This window comes from Notolepis coatsorum (assembly GCF_963971535.1).
Source record: "Notolepis coatsorum genome assembly, chromosome: 18".
In the NCBI taxonomy this organism is placed as follows: domain Eukaryota; kingdom Metazoa; phylum Chordata; class Actinopteri; order Aulopiformes; family Paralepididae; genus Notolepis; species Notolepis coatsorum.
Window position 1 is genome coordinate 10,275,960 of NC_140182.1, and position 19,524 is coordinate 10,295,483.

Consider the following 19,524-nt stretch of genomic DNA (forward strand, 5'->3'; position numbering starts at 1 on the left):
ATCAGAGGTGTGTGTGTCTCCTGCTGTCCTCTCCTATAATCCACGATCAGTTCCTTGGTTTTGCCAATGTTCAGGAGCAGGCTGTTGTCCTGGCACCAGCGTTCCAGTACCTCCACCTCCTCCCGGTAGGCCTTCTCGTCGTTGTCCGAGATCAGCCCCACCACCACCGTGTCATCCGCGAACTTCACTATGGAGTTGGAGCTGAACTTGGCCACACAGTCGTGTGTGTAGAGTGAGTACAGCAGGGGGCTCAGAACACAGCCCTGGGGGGACCCGATGCTCAGGGTGATGGTGTTGGAGGTCTGACCCCCCACCCTGACCGCCTGGGGTCTTTCGCTCAGAAAGTCCAGTACCCAGGCGCTCAGGGCGGAGCTCAGACCTAGCTCGATCAGCTTGTCCACCAGTCTGGTGGGGACTATGGTGTTGAACGCTGAGCTGTAGTCAATGAACAACAGTCTCACATAGCCCCCCTTCTGACGGTCAAGGTGCGAGAGGGTGCTGTGCAGTACCTGGGAGACCGCGTCGTCGGTGGACCTGTTTGTCCTGTATGCAAATTGCATAGGGTCCATATCACTGGGGAGGGAGGCACAAATGTGGTCCTTGACCAGCCTCTCGAAACATTTCATGACCACAGAGGTGAGTGCCACCGGTCTGTAGTCATTTGGACATGCTGGGGAGGGTTTCTTCGGCACAGGGATGATGGTAGACCTCTTGAAGCAGGCAGGGACCACTGACTCCGCCAGTGATTGATTAAATATGACGGTGAACACAGGGGCCAGCTGGTTGGCACAGGTCTTGAGTATACGTCCTGTTATGCCATCTGGGCCAGCAGCCTTCCTGGTGTTCACCTGCATAAATGCTCTTCTCACACTGTGTTCCGACAACGAGAGAGCGCCCCCCCCCCCCTCGCGGTTGCCCCCCCCCCTCCACAACAGCCGGCGCGCCAGTGACGTCACTAGCCGGAGAGCCAGCAGCGCCACTGTCTACACCAAACCGAGCGTAGAAGGTGTTGAGCTTGTCCGCGAGGGAGGCGTCGTCGCTCCCCATTGACGGGGCGCTGACTTTATAGTCAGTTATTGACTTCAGTCCCTGCCATAATCCTCTTGTGTCGTTTTGTGCCATTTGTGTCTCCAGTTTGTCAGCATATGTCCTCTTAGCAAGTTTGACTGCTTTGCGTAGAGTATAGACTGAAGCCTTATACTCCTCCATGTTTCCTGACTCTCTACCCAGGTTGTAGGCGGTGGTACGAGAGTTCAGAGCTGCTCTAATAGTGCTATCCACCCACGGTTTCTGGTTTGGGAAAATCCGCACCGTTTTCCTGAGGACAATACCATCAGCTATTGTTGTTATGTAGCACACCACTATGTCTGCTAATTCACTGACGTCACTGGCACTTCCTATGAACATATCCCAGTCCGTGTCTGCAAGCACGTCCTTGAGCGTGGCCTCTGATTCGTCGGTCCACTTCTTAGTCTCACGTGACACGACGGCGTCACGTGATCTCTGTTGATATGCCGGAAATAACAAGATGGAGTCATGATCGCTCGAGCTTGTGGACCCCGTTAATGGCGGAGCGGCTACTGCCTTGTAACCCGCTTTGAACGGGGAATAGCAGTGGTCGAGTGTGTTCTTCCCTCTGGTGGAGCAAGCGATGTGTTGGAAAAAGGACGGCATCACTTTCTTCAGGTTGGCCTGGTTGAAATCGCCGGCCACTACCATCGCTGCGTCTGGGTGTTTGATCTGGTGTCTGTTGAGATGATCGTGTAATTCGCCCAGCGCTTTGCCCGTGTTCGCGTGTGGGGGAATATACACGGCAGTCATGACTACTGCTGTGAACTCCCTCGGGAGGTGAAACGGACGACATAGGATAGAAAGATGTTCCAAGTCCGGCGAACACGAGTTTGAGAGGACCTGCACCCCCTCGGGATTAACCCAGGAATTGTTCGTGATGAGGCAGACTCCGCCGCCGATGGTCTTTCCTGAGCCAGCGTTGCGATCTGCACGTAAGACTGTGAAGGCATCCGAGGGAGAGACGCTTTTGTCTGGGGTCGTCGACGTGAGCCATGTCTCTGTGAGACATATGATGTTGATGTCTCTCATCTCCCGTTGGAACCGGACCCTTGCTCTCAGATCATCCATCCTACCCTCCAACGAACGGGCATTCGCCAGAAAGATGGATGGAATTGCTGGGCGGTAAGCAGCTCTTTTTAGTCTCAATCTGATACCTCCTCGTCTTCCTCTGTGTCTTCTCCTGCCGTCGCCTTTGTTCTTTTCTTTGCCGCCATTCTCCCGTCTGATTTCTGCTGGCCATTCTAGGTCAAAAGTGTCTCCAAACTCCTCTTTGAGCCCGGGGTTCAGGTCCATAAGTGTCTGACGGTCGTATGACGTACCCGCCAGTGTTGCTTTAAATAAAAAAGTAGCAAAAACAAACATAATAGCTAAAAGTGAGTACATCGTTGCGGAGCTAAAACCAGAGGCGTCTGACCAGGGTCGCGTCCTCAGTGTATATACTGTATTGCACATCGTTGCGGGCAAGACCACCCGCATTTCATTGTATACCTGTATGCCGTGACAATTAAAACTCTTGACTTGACTTGACTTGATCACCTACAAAAAATGGCAAAACACTCTACAGAGGAACGCCGTTTTTCATAATGAGAGAATACATAATTCTCGATTAGTATCGGCCACAGGCCTTGCTAAGCACACACGACAGCGACCAAACAATCTTTTCTTTTAGGAAAATAAAGTTTCTCCAGCAGTTTTAGCACAACCTCAGCAATCAAGCTAAGGGTTACATCGCATCCCTACCACACAAAAGACACAATGTAGTGCACAACATGTCTGATAGGAGGATGAAAAAGTCCCCAGGGAACCGGGGGGAAACACAATCCTCTTATTTTACCCTTAATACGGCCAGTTAAAACAGGAAAACCTGTTAATATGTGAACACACTGTTCATTGTCATCACAGGCTGAGAAAAGAACATTCTTTTACTCACTTGTCACTAAGCATAGCTTCATAGGTTAGTTACTTTAGTTGTGAGTACACGGTACATATAAACACACATGATGTTTCTCACACAACAACCAGATCATTTTCACATCTGTAACAACAACCCGATTTGCACGGAGAAGCTAACTGCCAGTGACAAAAACAGTTCACACATAACTCGCGTCGTATCCTAAATGCATTGCAGCAACACACGTTTTGGGAAAACATTGTTATTCACAAAACATTTAGAAAAGTAAAACCAGAAGACGTGTTATAAGGTCTGGTCAAACCTTGTCCTACCCAGAACGTAGATCAGCGAAGTGCAGACTCAAGACCCCGTAGACAACACAGCCGATCCTGTGTTGCTCGAACTGGGCAGCGTCGTCGCTCCAACCAGTCGCTACAGTCCTCTTTGTTGACGCAATCCCCGTCCAGGCTCAGGGCAGGGTCGACGAACATCCCCTGTCAAAGATGACGTCGTAGTCAAGAGTGTAAAACATGTTATAATCAAAGCACGTTCAACAGAGTAGCATTAAGCTAACGGTCGCCCCAACCGTCGGTCGCTACCGCCCCTGCTCGCGAGACGCCGACCGAACGGCGCACGCGACCAGAGGGAAGCGCGCGGCGGCGCGCAAGGAGCCGGAGCTACCCCGCGCTGGCCTTGTCCGATAGCAGCAAGCTAATGTTTCCTAGTGATCACAACCGGCTAGCGCCGCAGCTAACAGCTGACTGGCTAACAGTAGGCCCACCTCTGTAGGCCACGCAGTGATCCCAGCAGGCTAACGCCGCAGCTAACAGCTGACTGGTTAACCGTAAGCTAAGCAGCTATCACCTGAACTTTGTACACAATGACATAACACTCACCCAGACAGGCCGCCGTTCTGAAACCCTCCTCACTTTTTAAGAGAAAAGAGAAACAAGATGTCAACACAGCTTTACAACGGTGATTTTACCAACACCCGACGGAATCAGCACAATACCAAACTGGCTTGTGTAGCTGACTTGAACATGGATCTTCCGCTATCGAACATCCATGCACATATCTCCTCGTGAAGGAATACTCTCATTTGGATATGAAAGAAGGGGCTTAACACGGGACAGAGAGATATCCACTCGTCCAGAAAACACAGGGATCACCAGTGTTAATGGTCGCGGCCCACTAGTTAAACTAAAATGGCTTCAGACCAAGGTCTTCTGTCGTCTAGGAGACTGAACAAAGGACCCTAGCCTGGGGCCGGTTTTCATAAACATTGTCAAGTAGCCCCCATAGCACTAACAGACAAGTGAAGCCTGCCAGCAAACATAACTCACCAGAACCAGGAACCCACCGCGTCTCACAACAGCGGCGCGTCCTACAGCCCAGCTGTGCCTTTACCGCAACCAGCACACAGCAAGGACTGCAGTTGGAAAAGCATGTAGCGGCACGAACTCCCAATACGAAAACCGGTGGAGGATTTTTAGAATGATCATCATCTTCCAGACACTCCAGTACGAAGACAATATCGCCGTATTTTCTCGAAAATAGTGAGAGAGAAAATAAAGATATGATGTCAACGTATCCTTGTTTCCCAAAGCTGCTCCTAATTCTTTCTTCCAGCATGGTGTCAAGTGTGGGGATCTACCGAGACACTTCTTCCTTGTGGTGAAAGCGAGAAGGAGGCGAGTGGGTGGCCCCACCCCTGCTTATATGGGTAAACTGATAGGGGTGTGGTCAGACGAATATTGGGATTAAAGGTGCCTTTGTGGTCTTTGTTCAGTGCGCGTGCACATATGCGAGATAGTGCAGACTAGTGATGCCGAGCGAGAGCTAATACGAAACAGAACACCTACAGGACAGAAACACCTACAGGAGAGAAAACACCTACAGGACAGAAAACACCTACAGGACAGAAAACACCTACAGGACAGAAACACCTACAGGACAGAAAACACCTACAGGACAGAACACACCTACAGGACACCTACAGGACAGAAAACACCTACAGGACAGAAACACCTACAGGACAGAAAACACCTACAGGACAGAAAACACCTACAGGACAGAAATCACCTACAGGACAGAAAACACCTACAGGACAGGAAACATATTGTGGCTACAGGACAGAAAACACCTTGTGGCTACAGGACCGAAAAACAACAAGACAGCTCTTAATGCTAAAATTATTACACTCACTGGGCTTAAAAGATCAATACAATTGGATGTCATCCGCATAAAATTGATAAAATATGCCATTAAAACGTTTAATAATCTGGTTTAGGGGAAACATATATAGGGAGAACAGCATTGGCCCTAGCACAGAACCCTGCGGAACCCCACAGGACAGTGGGTTAGTGTAAAGTGTCACAGAACAAGTGACACTCTTGGACAATGACATCCTGAGTCGTTCCTATGTGACCAGTATAATCTTTAAACTGAACTCTGGAGGATAGCTTTATGCTGGCTCTACTTAAAAAACAAATGGAACTGAGCCTTTAAAATCTCCATAAGAAGGGTCTGTTCTTCACAGACCACATGCAGAAAGGGGCCCCTTAAGAATGTGACCTTGAGAGACAGCTCCGAGCGAGACGAGCACAGAGATGAGAGCAGAAGAGAGAACTGGCCTTAAACTACAAAATACATATATGATGTGTGATCAATCAGTGTTTAAAGTATATGAGTACTGTATTGTACATGTATATGTATGTATATCTGTATATATCTGTATATGTATGTGTTAGGCTATGTACTGTATATTACGGCAGTCTGCCTCGTCTTCTTCTCTTACTGTCAGAACGAGAGAGGCCCATGTACGTGCAGAGTTAACCCTTGCAGTAAGGAAGCAGAGCAGACAGGCATACATGTTTAAATGACGTAATGGGGTTTTTCCCAGAAGAAAGTAATCTGTTACTTCTCCAACAAAGAGGCATTCATGTTCTGAGGTAAATGGGGTTTTCCCAGTAGAGGTAATGACAAAAATGGGAGGAGAGCCAGTCCCCACGAGCCGTGCATTGACTGGCTGGTGAAATGACATCACGGTGACAGCGCTGTATTTGGACCAATAAGCAGAAGAGATCTGGGGGCTTTATAAGGGCCAACTGGCGAGAGAAAGGCAGAGATTTTTACACTGACATGGAGAGATAGGAAGAGGCACAAACCGTGCAGAGATGAGATGTTTTGTTCTGTGCTTATTTTAAAACTGAAAGAAGAATGCTGTTAGCCAAGAGGCACAAACCGTGCAGAGATGAGATGTTTTGTTCTGTGCTTATTTTAAAACTGAAAGAAGAATGCTGTTAGCCAAGAGGCACAAACCGTGCAGAGATGAGATGTTTTGTTCTGTGCTTATTTTAAAACTGAAAGAAGAATGCTGTTAGCCAAGAGGCACAAACCGTGCAGAGATGAGATGTTTTGTTCTGTGCTTATTTTAAACTGAATGGAGATCCTGCTGCCAGACATGGGGCACAAGCCGTGCAGAGATGAGATGTTTTGTTCTGTGCATATTTTAACTGAAATGGACACTTTTTCTAATTCAGTCTCTTTTTGTAACTTGCTTTTTCTAATTAAACCTCTCTATAAATATATCCTTTGTAGCCTTTCTTCTGACCAGACGGCCGGGTAAGCATTGAAATGTGTTCTGCATTTGTAACTTCACCCCATGCATTTTTTATTAATGATGTAAAACAATATGTGTAAGTGGCTTTATCCCTAGCTATAATGGGGATATAACTATAAGTATGGCTTTAATACGTTAGAGTAAAAGAAGACCTATGCTTATGCATTAAGGCAAATAGAAGTATGGCTTTAATACGTTAGAGTAAAAGAAGACCTATGCTTATGCATTAAGGCAAATAGAAGTATGGCTTTAATACCTTAGACGGATTAGGGAAATGGACCTCCTCTGAATATAGAGAGTCCTTCCCAGTGCAAATATAAATTAAAAGATTCCGCAACTGCAATCACTCGACCTAAGGTCGATGACTGACGGGGGTCGGAACGGTGCGTTCGCTGTTTCTTGTCGGCCAGTGATAACAACAACATTTTATAGACTCGTTTGGTTCTGCGTGTCAGCCACAAACAGGACGCTGTTTGGTGTCAAGATGGGCAGACCAATGAGTTATGAAGTTATCGATCTGACCTAAGATGGAGCGTGAGCATTCAACATGGCGTCCCTGGCGTGGGCATTTATACTAACCAAAATAAGTGCTAAAACGGCCGAAGAAGACAGGACTACTGTCAAAAAGATGGGTGTTGTTTGCGGGTTCCGGTGTCTCTGTGTCCAGACTGACTCTGTCTTGTGTGGGACCGCGACCGTCTGAATCACTGCAGGGTTGGACGGTCGGTTCCGCAGGAGGAGGAGGAGGGGGAGGACAGGAGGGGCCGGGGAGTGCAAACAATGATTACGTGTTAGGACAGTGGTAATACTTATTAAACGGGGAAGTAATATCATCAAGCTTTCAAATGAGCAGTATTACAGACCATTCCTCACAAATGAGGACGGGATGGTGGTGACGGTGGCGTAATATCAAAGTATGTTTATTATAGGCCTATAAGAGTTCTCCTAGACAATATATTTGGTTTATTCCAAACAAGAAGAGATTAACAACTCTTCATGATTACATGTCAGGTGTCTCTGGAGTAGAATTAGTTACAGATTTGAGTCAACCTTACTCAAGATTGGTCTTATCGGCAGAACCTCTCCAACCAAGACTCTTCCTAATGTTCGAGATCTGGAACACTGGTGACGTAGATGGTCTGCAGAGCGCAGCAGACAGCCAAAAGTATATTGGTAAAAAATCTATCAGGAACAAGAGAGGGTTGATAAGTAACGACTTGAAGTGGCGTTTACTCATGACTAAAAAGTTACGTAATGTTTTCTTACAGTCAAAAAAAGAAAGGATCACGCTTAGAGTATATTTTTGTGATTGCGGTAAAAAGGTTTACTCATGACTAAAAAGTTACGTAATGTTTTCTTACAGTCAAAAAAAGAAAGGATCACGCTTAGAGTATATTTTTGTGATTGCGGTAAAAAGGTTTACTCATGACTAAAAAGTTACGTAATGTTTTCTTACAGTCAAAAAAAAGAAAGGATCACGCTTAGAGTATATTTTTGTGATTGCGGTAAAAAGGTTTACTCATGACTAAAAAGTTACGTAATGTTTTCTTACAGTCAAAAAAAGAAAGGATCACGCTTAGAGTATATTTTTGTGATTGCGGTAAAAAGGTTTACTCATGACTAAAAAGTTACGTAATGTTTTCTTACAGTCAAAAAAAAGAAAGGATCACGCTTAGAGTATATTTTTGTGATTGCGGTAAAAAGGTTTACTCATGACTAAAAAGTTACGTAATGTTTTCTTACAGTCAAAAAAAAAGAAAGGATCACGCTTAGAGTATATTTTTGTGATTGCGGTAAAAAGGTTTACTCATGACTAAAAAGTTACGTAATGTTTTCTTACAGTCAAAAAAAGAAAGGATCACGCTTAGAGTATATTTTTGTGATTGCGGTAAAAAGGTTTACTCATGACTAAAAAGTTACGTAATGTTTTCTTACAGTCAAAAAAAGAAAGGATCACGCTTAGAGTATATTTTTGTGATTGCGGTAAAAAGGTTTACTCATGACTAAAAAGTTACGTAATGTTTTCTTACAGTCAAAAAAAAGAAAGGATCACGCTTAGAGTATATTTTTGTGATTGCGGTAAAAAGGTTTACTCATGACTAAAAAGTTACGTAATGTTTTCTTACAGTCAAAAAAAGAAAGGATCACGCTTAGAGTATATTTTTGTGATTGCGGTAAAAAGGTTTACTCATGACTAAAAAGTTACGTAATGTTTTCTTACAGTCAAAAAAAGAAAGGATCACGCTTAGAGTATATTTTTGTGATTGCGGTAAAAAGGTTTACTCATGACTAAAAAGTTACGTAATGTTTTCTTACAGTCAAAAAAAGAAAGGATCACGCTTAGAGTATATTTTTGTGATTGCGGTAAAAAGGTTTACTCATGACTAAAAAGTTACGTAATGTTTTCTTACAGTCAAAAAAAAGAAAGGATCACGCTTAGAGTATATTTTTGTGATTACTGTGAAAGTTCTGCTGGGTGAAGTTGCAATGCAAAAATCACTTTCATGCTTTGTTCACAGAAAGGCGAGGGCTACCTAGTCCGGAGACACTTTGTAAGGAGCGGAGTGTGTATGTGAAGCGAGCCAAAACGGCCGTTCACAGAAAGGCGAGGGCTACCTAGTCCGGAGACACTTTGTAAAGAGCGGAGTGTGTATGTGAAGCGAGCCAAAACGGCCGTTCACAGAAAGGCGAGGGCTACCTAGTCCGGAGACACTTTGTAAAGAGCGGAGTGTGTATGTGAAGCGAGCCAAAACGGCCGTTCACAGAAAGGCGAGGGCTACCTAGTCCGGAGACACTTTGTAGAGAGCGGAGTGTGTATGTGAAGCGAGCCAAAACGGCCGTTCACAGAAAGGCGAAGGCTACCTAGTCCGGAGACACTTTGTAAAGAGCGGAGTGTGTATGTGAAGCGAGCCAAAACGGCCGTTCACAGAAAGGCGAGGGCTACCTAGTCCGGAGACACTTTGTAAAGAGCGGAGTGTGTATGTGAAGCGAGCCAAAACGGCCGTTCACAGAAAGGCGAGGGCTCCCTAGCCCAGGAGATGCTAGCTCGGGAGGAGCTGGCACGCCCAAAGCTAACTCAGGAGAAGCTAACACCAGAGAAGCTAGCTCAGGAGGAGCTAGCACAAGAGAAGCTAGCTCAGGAGAAGCTAGCACCAGAGAAGCTAGCTCAGGAGGAGCTAGCACAAGAGAAGCTAGCTCAGGAGGAGCTAGCACAAGAGAAGCTAGCTCAGGAGAAGCTAGCACCAGAGAAGCTAGCTCAGGAGGAGCTAGCACAAGAGAAGCTAGCTCAGGAGGAGCTAGCACGAGAGAAGCTAGCTCAGGAGAAGCTAACACCAGAGAAGCTAGCTCAGGAGGAGCTAGCACAAGAGAAGCTAGCTCAGGAGGAGCTAGCACAAGAGAAGCTAGCTCAGGAGAAGCTAGCTCAGGAGGAGCTGGCACGACCAACGCTAGCTCAGAAGAAGCTAGCTCAGGAGGAGCTGGCACGACCAACGCTAGCTCAGAAGCTAGCCCAGGAGATGCTAGCTCGGGAGGAGCTGGCACGCCAAAAGCTAGCTCAGGAGGAGCTAGCACAAGAGAAGCTGGCTCAGGAGGAGCTAGCACAAGCAAAGCTAGCTCAGGAGAAGCTAGCACAAGAGAAGCTAGCTCAGGAGGAGCTAGCACAAGAGAAGCTAGCTCAGGAGGAGCTAGCACAAGAGAAGCTAGCTCAGGAGAAGCTAGCACCAGAGAAGCTAGCTCAGGAGGAGCTAGCACAAGAGAAGCTAGCTCAGGAGGAGCTAGCACGAGAGAAGCTAGCTCAGGAGGAGCTAGCACAAGAGAAGCTAGCTCAGGAGGAGCTAGCACAAGAGAAGCTAGCTCAGGAGAAGCTAGCTCAGGAGGAGCTGGCACGACCAACGCTAGCTCAGAAGAAGCTAGCTCAGGAGGAGCTGGCACGACCAACGCTAGCTCAGAAGCTAGCCCAGGAGATGCTAGCTCGGGAGGAGCTGGCACGCCAAAAGCTAGCTCAGGAGGAGCTAGCACAAGAGAAGCTGGCTCAGGAGGAGCTAGCACAAGCAAAGCTAGCTCAGGAGAAGCTAGCACAAGAGAAGCTAGCTCAGGAGGAGCTAGCACAAGAGAAGCTAGCTCAGGAGGAGCTAGCACAAGAGAAGCTAGCTCAGGAGAAGCTAGCACCAGAGAAGCTAGCTCAGGAGGAGCTAGCACAAGAGAAGCTAGCTCAGGAGGAGCTAGCACGAGAGAAGCTAGCTCAGGAGAAGCTAACACCAGAGAAGCTAGCTCAGGAGGAGCTAGCACAAGAGAAGCTAGCTCAGGAGGAGCTAGCACAAGAGAAGCTAGCTCAGGAGAAGCTAGCTCAGGAGGAGCTGGCACGACCAACGCTAGCTCAGAAGAAGCTAGCTCAGGAGGAGCTGGCACGACCAACGCTAGCTCAGAAGCTAGCCCAGGAGATGCTAGCTCGGGAGGAGCTGGCACGCCAAAAGCTAGCTCAGGAGGAGCTAGCACAAGAGAAGCTAGCTCCGGAGGAGCTGGCACGACCAACGCTAGCTCAGAAGGAGCTAGCCCAGGAGATGCTAGCTCGGGAGGAGCTGGCACGCCAAAAGCTAGCTCAGGAGGAGCTAGCACAAGAGAAGCTGGCTCAGGAGGAGCTAGCACAAGCAAAGCTAGCTCAGGAGAAGCTAGCACAAGAGAAGCTAGCTCAGGAGGAGCTAGCACAAGAGAAGCTAGCTCAGGAGGAGCTGGCACGCCCAAAGCTAGCTCAGGAGAAGCTAGCACAAGAGAAGCTAGCTCAGGAGGAGCTAGCACAAGAGAAGCTAGCTCAGGAGGAGCTGGCACGCCCAAAGCTAGCTCAGGAGAAGCTAGCACAAGAGAAGCTAGCTCAGGAGGAGCTAGCACAAGAGAAGCTAGCTCAGGAGGAGCTGGCACAAGTGCCGGCTGTGCAGCAAGCAGTAAGTGGCACAGAAAATAAACCTTACGGTTGTGACCAGTGTGGAAAGAGCTTCAAGACGAAGCGTCACCTTAAACTACACCACATGGTACACACGGGAGAGAAACCTTACTGCTGTGACCAGTGTGGAAAGAGCTTCAAGGCGAAGCGTTACCTTAAACGACACCACTTGGTACACACAGGAGAGAAACCTTACTGTTGTGCCCAGTGTGACATGAGCTTCAAGACGAAGACACATCTTAAAAGTCACCACGTGGTACACACAGGAGAGAAACCTTACTGCTGTAACCAGTGTGACAGTAGCTTCAAGAGAAAGGCAGAACTTGACCAACACCACACGGTACACACAGAGGGGAAACCTTACTGCTGTGACCAGTGTGGCATGAGCTTCAAGACGAAGAAACATCTTAAAAGTCACCACGTGGTACACACAGGAGAGAAACCTTACGGCTGTAACCAGTGTGACATTAGCTTCAAGAGAAAGGCAGAGCTTAAACGACACCACTTGGTACACACAGGAGAGAAACCTTACTGCTGTGCCCAGTGTGGAAAGATCTTCAAAACGAAGGGGGAGCTTAAAAGTCACCACGTGGTACACACAGAAGAGAAACCTTACTGCTGTGACCAGTGTGGGAAGACCTTCAAGACGAAGGCAGACCTTAAACAACACCACACGGTACACACAGAGGGGAGACCTTACTGCTGTGACCAGTGTGGAAGTAGCTTCAAGACGAAGGATCACCTTAGACGTCACCACGTGGTACACACGGAAAATAAACCTTACGGGTGCGTCCAGTGTGAGAAGGCCTTCAAGAAGAAGGGAGAGCTTAAAAATCACTGTACGGTACACACACGAGAGAGACCTTACTGCTGTGACCAGTGTGGGAAGAGCTTCAAGGCGAAGCGTTACCTTAAACTACACCACATGGTACACACAGGAGAGAGACCATATTACTGTGACCAGTGTTACATGAGCTTCCGGAACCTGCCAGGGCTTAAGAGACACAGACGGCGGAGGCAGCCATGCAAGGTGCCAACCTGCTTAACGGGGGCAGTAAGGGGTGATGTGTCTCGCTCAAGAACACTGCGACGCACTATCAAAGACGAGTGTGGAAATGGAAAGAACCAAGGGGACGATGGAGTCATTCTTCCTCTTTGTGAGGCGCCAGGCTCCACCTCAAAACGAGTATCTCCCTCCACTGACCTAGAGGCGTTCAACTCTCTAGACGAGTACCTAAAGGCCAAAAACATCAATTATGAGCACTGTTCCATTTTCTATGGCCCAGAAGAGGAGGATGGTGACATTCAGATGAAAGATCAGAACCCGAGGCCACAGATGACACCTTCAGGTGAAACTGAGTCTGAGCCTGAACAGGATGGGGAGCTAAATACCTCTGAAACTGAACACAGTTCTGATTACTCAACATATTGAGTAATAGCTCAAGAGAAGCTAGCACAAGGAAACGCTAGCTCACCAAAGGGGCTTCAAAGGCCCAGATGGTGGAAAGGCTGATCCCACAGGTGCGAGACGGGAGCATGTCTCTCAGTGTTGCAGCCGAATCAGTCATGAATGGAACACCCATGCAGGGATCATGCTTTCTGCTTGAAAGGCTATTCGGAGGAGTCCCAGGGGGTAACCTACTGGCAGCCCGATGCGCAGCGTGGTCACAAGACCAGCTACGTATCGAGTGTAGGCTGTATGACCAAGTCATGATGCTATCTGACAAAAGGGGGGGGGGGGCCTCCCAGGAGCCTCCCCCGGAAACAACCAGGGAGAGAACAAGGAAGTGGAACCGGCGTAATAATACAGGCTGGTGTTATCAGCAGGAGCGGAGTCTATAAGAGGCTACATAGCTTGAATCTACAAGCTGGCTAACTAGCCGGAGCTAATACCAGACATAAACAGTAACCAACTACCCAGTCTGGACCGAGACAAGCACAACACAGGGTAGACCCCCTGTGCAAGAAGGAAGTGGACGGAAACAACAGTCCGAAGGGTCTGTGGACAATGTGCGCTGGTAAGGGGGACAAGACCCGAACCAGTACTATCGAGACGAAGAGCAGGCTGAAATAGCCATTGCAAAATAGGAGCGAATAGCAGGCTAACGAGCCATTGCTAAAAGGACGAGGCTACTCACATGATCAGACAGGTATATGATAACCTTGGACATGCCGGAAGTAAGAGGATGTTGGTATACCTGAGAACTAACAACATTCTCATACCTAAAGCCAAACAAAGAGCGATAACAGTCCGAAAGGCCTGTGAACAATGTGCGCTGGTAAAGGTGCGCTGGTAAAGGGACAAAACCTGAACCAGTGCCACACTGACTCCGGGGGGGGGGGGCTGTCCCACGGAGTCAGTGGACGACGCAGCGAATGGCAAGAAGGAATATACTGACTCAGGTCAGAAATCGGAAATGGAGGAAGACCGGGATAGGTCAAGCTCCAGAGCATCCTCAGGGTCCTCATCTAGACCTCCTAGACCTCCCAGACCTCCTAGACCTCCCAGACCGGACAGAGAGACATCGGCCTGGACCCAGGTTACAGGGCGACGAGAGCCCTGAATGGACCTGAAAGAGAGAAAAGAAATGAGTCCTCTGTGGACTGTATCTGTGATGTCCTGCGAGGCCTACGGACAGGGTCACAAGACCAGGCCAACCACACTTCAATAGAGGACTGCTGCTACATTTCTCGGGAACCCGAGGGGGTCGCCCGAGAAGTGACAAATCAACCTACCTCAAACTGTGGGAGAGATCCAAGAGGTCAGAGGGGGTGACCCCAAGATGACCAAGGTGACCAAGGTGACCAAGATAACCAAGGTGACCAAGGTGACCAAGATGACCAAGATGACCAAGATGACCAAGATGACCAAGATGACCAAGATGACAGAGGGGGTGACCCCAAGATGACCAAGATGACCAAGGTGACCAAGACGACAACAGCCTGGGTGCATCGGCCGGGAACAACAGATGCAAGTCTTCCCGCCGGATACCAAGCAACAACGTGACCCCTATCCTGTCGAGCCGTCCAGCCAGGGAACAACAGATGCAAGTCTTCCCGCCGGCTACCAGGGTAACAAGGTACCAAGATGGCAGAGGGGGTGTGGAGAGTCACAGCCACGTGACCCCACAATCGCCATCTCGTCCCCCAGTACAGACGCTATTAAGACAATGGAAAATGACCGACCAGGATGACAGAGGGGGTGTAAAGTGTCACAGAACAAGTGACACTCTTGGACAATGACATCCTGAGTCGTTCCTATGTGACCAGTATAATCTTTAAACTGAACTCTGGAGGATAGCTTTATGCTGGCTCTACTTAAAAAACAAATGGAACTGAGCCTTTAAAATCTCCATAAGAAGGGTCTGTTCTTCACAGACCACATGCAGAAAGGGGCCCCTTAAGAATGTGACCTTGAGAGACAGCTCCGAGCGAGACGAGCACAGAGATGAGAGCAGAAGAGAGAACTGGCCTTAAACTACAAAATACATATATGATGTGTGATCAATCAGTGTTTAAAGTATATGAGTACTGTATTGTACATGTATATGTATGTATATCTGTATATATCTGTATATGTATGTGTTAGGCTATGTACTGTATATTACGGCAGTCTGCCTCGTCTTCTTCTCTTACTGTCAGAACGAGAGAGGCCCATGTACGTGCAGAGTTAACCCTTGCAGTAAGGAAGCAGAGCAGACAGGCATACATGTTTAAATGACGTAATGGGGTTTTTCCCAGAAGAAAGTAATCTGTTACTTCTCCAACAAAGAGGCATTCATGTTCTGAGGTAAATGGGGTTTTCCCAGTAGAGGTAATGACAAAAATGGGAGGAGAGCCAGTCCCCACGAGCCGTGCATTGACTGGCTGGTGAAATGACATCACGGTGACAGCGCTGTATTTGGACCAATAAGCAGAAGAGATCTGGGGGCTTTATAAGGGCCAACTGGCGAGAGAAAGGCAGAGATTTTTACACTGACATGGAGAGATAGGAAGAGGCACAAACCGTGCAGAGATGAGATGTTTTGTTCTGTGCTTATTTTAAAACTGAAAGAAGAATGCTGTTAGCCAAGAGGCACAAACCGTGCAGAGATGAGATGTTTTGTTCTGTGCTTATTTTAAAACTGAAAGAAGAATGCTGTTAGCCAAGAGGCACAAACCGTGCAGAGATGAGATGTTTTGTTCTGTGCTTATTTTAAAACTGAAAGAAGAATGCTGTTAGCCAAGAGGCACAAACCGTGCAGAGATGAGATGTTTTGTTCTGTGCTTATTTTAAACTGAATGGAGATCCTGCTGCCAGACATGGGGCACAAGCCGTGCAGAGATGAGATGTTTTGTTCTGTGCATATTTTAACTGAAATGGACACTTTTTCTAATTCAGTCTCTTTTTGTAACTTGCTTTTTCTAATTAAACCTCTCTATAAATATATCCTTTGTAGCCTTTCTTCTGACCAGACGGCCGGGTAAGCATTGAAATGTGTTCTGCATTTGTAACTTCACCCCATGCATTTTTTATTAATGATGTAAAACAATATGTGTAAGTGGCTTTATCCCTAGCTATAATGGGGATATAACTATAAGTATGGCTTTAATACGTTAGAGTAAAAGAAGACCTATGCTTATGCATTAAGGCAAATAGAAGTATGGCTTTAATACGTTAGAGTAAAAGAAGACCTATGCTTATGCATTAAGGCAAATAGAAGTATGGCTTTAATACCTTAGACGGATTAGGGAAATGGACCTCCTCTGAATATAGAGAGTCCTTCCCAGTGCAAATATAAATTAAAAGATTCCGCAACTGCAATCACTCGACCTAAGGTCGATGACTGACGGGGGTCGGAACGGTGCGTTCGCTGTTTCTTGTCGGCCAGTGATAACAACAACATTTTATAGACTCGTTTGGTTCTGCGTGTCAGCCACAAACAGGACGCTGTTTGGTGTCAAGATGGGCAGACCAATGAGTTATGAAGTTATCGATCTGACCTAAGATGGAGCGTGAGCATTCAACAGTTAGAGTCCGACATGAACTGACCCACTGACACAGAAAAGGTTCTATCAGCTAGGTAAGATGAGAACCATCTCAGTGCTGACCCAGAGATCCCAAACACATCATTGAGCCTACGCACCATAACCACATGATCAACCGTGTCAAAGGCTGCGCTGAGGTCCAATAAAACTAATAAGGTGTGTTTACCATCATCTGCAGCCATTACAATGTCATTGGTAACCTTAAGAAGGGCTGTTTCGGTGGAATGAATCTTCCGAAAGCCTGATTGGAATGGGTCATGCAGATCAGGCACGTGCACACATAGAGGCCAAGGGGTGCCTGAGCACCTGCCTTTTTGAGCCTCATCAAAAAAGTGCCCTTTTTGAAAAAAAATAAAAATAATTTTTTTTTTACCGTTACGCATATAGACTGCCCTTCCAACTGAAAAATGTCAGGATATAATCAAAATATTAGGTAAAGAGAGAGATGGCCCATATTCCATTGCAGTTTGCACGGCCTCCTCAGCGTGCCTCTCCGCGGACCTATATATTTTATGCATAGCGTGGGTGGTGATGATGATGATGATAGAAACCGCTGTTGAATGCTGGTATTACACTCATTGAGGGACACGAAGAAGTCAAGTCCGATGGGATTTGGGAATCTCAAATACAAATCGGGATTGGAATAAAAAATGCATTTATATTAAACAATACAGAATATACAGCACTTCTTGGGGTCTGTAGGGTAAGCACTTATTCCCTCCCCCCTGAACATTTATGGAGATGTATGGGCCTTTTAAGTCAGTGATAAAAGTGTCTTTCAAGGATAAGTGAGCTCCTGCACTGATTATTATAGTTCAATATTCAATATTTGATCACCAAAAAAACCCATAAAGCATAAAAAGGGGGCTCGGTTTATATATACACACAAGTGTAGTGCCCTTTTCAGCCTTTGAGCACCTGCCCCTCTAAAGTCCTGTGCACGTCCCTGCCTGCAGGGGTGGTAGTGCAATACCCGTGGTACGCTCGGCTGAGCGCACCACTCTCTGTAGGGCCTTCTTGTCCTGTGCCGTTTCCATACCAGGCAGTGATGTTTCCAGTCAAGATGCTCTCTACAGCTCCAGAGTAGAAGGACTGGAGTATCTTCCCAGATACTCTGAACTTCCTTAACTGTCTCAGGTGGTAGAGGCGCTGCTTCGCCTTCTTTACGACTGAGTCTATGTGTGTTGTCCATGTCAGGTCCTCTGAGATGTGGACCCCCAGGTACTTAAAGCTGCTCACCCTGTCCCCGGTGGCCCCGTTTATCCTCAGTGGTGTGTGTGTCTCCTGCTGTCCTCTCCTATAATCCACGATCAGCTCCTTGGTTTTACCAATGTTCAGGAGCAGGCTGTTGTTGTGCTTAGTTGTGCTTAGTATCACATAGTTCAATATTCAATATTTGATCACCAAACCCCCCCCAAAAGCATAAAAAGGCCCCTCCCACCCAAAAATGTTCAATGTCCCAATGTTCAGGAGCAGGCTGTTGTTGTGCTTAGTTGTGCTTAGTATCACATAGTTCAATATTCAATATTTGATCACCAAACCCCCCCCAAAAGCATAAAAAGGCCCCTCCCACCCAAAAAGGCCCCCCAAAAATAGCACAGGCCCAGTGCCCTTTTCAGCCTTTGAGCACCTGCCCCTCTAAAGTCCTGTGCACGTCCCTGCGTCCTACGCCAACTACACTGGCTTCCCATTAAACACAGCATAGACTACAAGATCCTCCTCCATACATTCAAGGCCATCCACAACCTCGCCCCTCCATACCTGTCCGACCTCCTCCACATCAACATTCCCACCCAGTCCCTCAGGTCTGCCTCCTCCATCAACCTGACCGTCCCCCCAGCCCGTCTGTCCCCATGGGGTCAAGGGCCTTCAGCCTTTTAATTGTTGTACGGCGACCTTGAGTGTCTTGAAAGGCGCCTTATAAATAAAATGTATTATTATTATTATTATTATTATTATAAAGACATATGGTCAGGCACTCTACTACTGGCCCCTGAGCAGCTAACACTGGAGCGGTTAAAGCTGAGGTGCCTTGCTCAAGGGCACAGCGAGCAGGCACGTGCACACATAGAGCCCAACGGGTGCACAAGCACCTGCCCTTTTGTGCCTCATAAAAAAGTGCCCTTTTTATGCCAATTATTTTTACCATATTTTCTTTTTTACCTCCATATAGAGAGAGTGATCTGCAATCTGCTTGGGTTGGGGGTGCAATTCCTAACAGGCTCAACCATATGGATAAACGTTCCCATATTATGTGCAAACTAAAAACAGATATTACATTACATTACACAAACTACAAACAGATATTACATTACATTACACAAACTAAAAACAGATATTACATTACATTACACAAACTACAAACAGATATTACATTACATTACACAAACTAATGCACCACCTTTGGCTGATAGTTCAGTTCAGTAATTTTTTATTTCGGGCTTTCGACACATAACAACGGTCATTCCATAAATCACCACACTTTTACCAGCTGCTATTGCAGCATTGTCCAATTGTCCGAAAAGGGCTGAAGGGAGAAGCACTAGGCTTGTCGGGCCCTACCCCTGAAGACTTACGCTTAAAAAAAAACATTTTTTTTTTACATACATACATAGTAGATACATATAGTACACATTTCAGTACACACATATAGTACACATTACAGTACACATTACAGTATAGTATACCTGCAGTATATAATAGTATATATAATAGTATATAGTACATAATAGTGTATACAGCACATATATAATTTGATGTGAGATATAAAGTACATGATATATACAATACAATATAGTACCATAATATAATAGTACATACTGCAAATATAGTTCAATATAATATACAAATGAATTATAATATGATTATATAATGTGATATGATATAGCGCACAATACAGTATCATACGTATTTATTATTATTATTAATTGTTTTAAATATGCCATTAAAGCTCTTCTTCCCTTCTGTAATAGATTT